Source organism: Monoraphidium neglectum (assembly GCF_000611645.1).
Source record: "Monoraphidium neglectum strain SAG 48.87 unplaced genomic scaffold scaffold05515, whole genome shotgun sequence".
NCBI lineage: Eukaryota > Viridiplantae > Chlorophyta > Chlorophyceae > Sphaeropleales > Selenastraceae > Monoraphidium > Monoraphidium neglectum.
In genome coordinates this window covers 1-1,900 of record NW_014008115.1, presented here as the reverse complement: position 1 = coordinate 1,900, position 1,900 = coordinate 1, and positions in this window count along the sequence as shown.

Sequence of the window (1,900 nt, the reverse complement as noted above, 5' to 3'; positions counted from 1 at the left end):
TTTGGGGCCAACGGGGTTGTTGTCACAGCATCCAGCGGTCACCCGCACCTGGAGCCATCCAGGCTCATGGGATGTGACTTTGTGGCATCAGCAACGTGTGTCGCGGATTCAGGTGGCCGCCGTCCGCCGTTTGAAGCATGTGTTGTCGAATAACAAGTCTGCCTTGGCGACCTGCGTGACCTTCCCACCCACTCGCCGCCGCCCCACCATGCATTCTGCACCCGCGACCCCGGCAAAATGACAGCGCTGCGTCAAGAGGTGGCCGGTGCGCTCGCGCCCTTGCCCCCCCCCATAATGCATGCGTGTTTTTGTCGATCGTTTGTGGTTTGGGCGCTCCGACACGCGGTTGAATCTGCCAGGCATCGCGCGGCCGAGCAAACAACTGGGACCACAAGAAGGGAGGCGCCCACTCACATCTTCGCATGCCTCTTGCCTCAGCTGCACTCAGCTGAGCTCGGATCTTTGAATACCACCACCCCTTCCCTCCACCAATCCGCAGCACACCAAGGGATGGCATCACCATCGTGCGACTTCCGTAAGACCGCCAGCGGCGGTGAGCCTTGGGCGCGCGCGAGCGGAGAGTGTTGGGATGGAAAGCACGGGTGTGGGGGGTCACGTGCGCCGCAGCTGTCGCACCTCGCACCGCTGCCACGGTCTGTGTCCGAGTGCGGGCGCGGTCGCCGGCTTTCCTGGTCGTGGGGCGCACCAGCTACCGCATGCAAACGATTACCTGTATATGTGCTCCAGCCCGCAATGTCGCGCACGTGCAAAGACGACACGGGCGCCGGCTCGATCGAATTCCAACGCACCTTGCCTGCTTTCTCGCGACCCCCGCAGGCAGGGCCAGCCTCGTGCCCATGCTGGTCGAGCTGCTGCAGACCTGCTCCCCAGAGACGCAGGAAGATGCGTTCGACATGCTGCGCGAAGACCTGCTGACACGCGACGTGAGGGTCTACTGCGCCGCTCAGGGACTGGCGGTCGGGTGGGCTCTCACTGACGCCTTTTTGTATCCAGATGGAACACTGCACTGGCATTTCCAGGCCGGCGACGCGCCCGTGCTGGTCCCACTGGCTATTGCCATCGGCGGCGTCAGGAACCAGTGGGCGGTCGATCTGGTCGCACACCACGTGGACCGCGGCGGGAAGGGGGGTGGCGTGCTGCGCAACCGCGCGTGGCAGCTGCGCATAGAAGTCTCGATCCCGTCGCCGCGCCTGGCCGCGGACCTGGCGCAGCTAGTGGGGTGGAGCCCCCGCACGAAAACGTTCAGCAGTGAGACGGCCGCGGCGCTCAGGTGCGACACGAGACCTCGGGGCAACGCGCAGTGACGCTGGTTTCGGTGGCTTTGGGGCCGGCGAATGGGGTAGTTTTGGCTCGAGGGAGTGCTGCGCGTCTTCTGGGGAATGATGGCGATCACCCGCCTGCCAGTTTAGCAGTCGACCACCGCGTGCACGCCCCTCAGGAATAGAGAAGCTGCGTGCCTCCAGCCGCGCCCCCCCACCCCCACCCCCACTCGTCGCACTGCACGCGGCCGGTCCTCCCCGCAGGGCGTTCGGCATGCCAAGTGCCAACCTGACGCCCGCAGAGTACATCCGGCTGCGCTGCATCCTGCTCGCGTACATAACGGGCGACGGCGGCAAGTGGGTCTCGGGCCGCGACTACCCCAGGGTCTGCCTGTACTCTGCAATTCCATCGCAGCTGGAAGTCATGCTCGCCCTCCTGGCCAAGTCANTTGGAGCCAGAGTACACCGGGCTCACGTGCGACGTGTACAAGGTGTGTGTGTGTGTGTGTGTGTGTGTGTGTGTGTGTGTGTGTGTGATTGTGTGTGTGTGTGATTGTGTGTGTGTGTGTGTGTGTGTGTGTGTGTGTGTGTGCGTGTGTGTGTGTGTGTGTGTGTGTGTG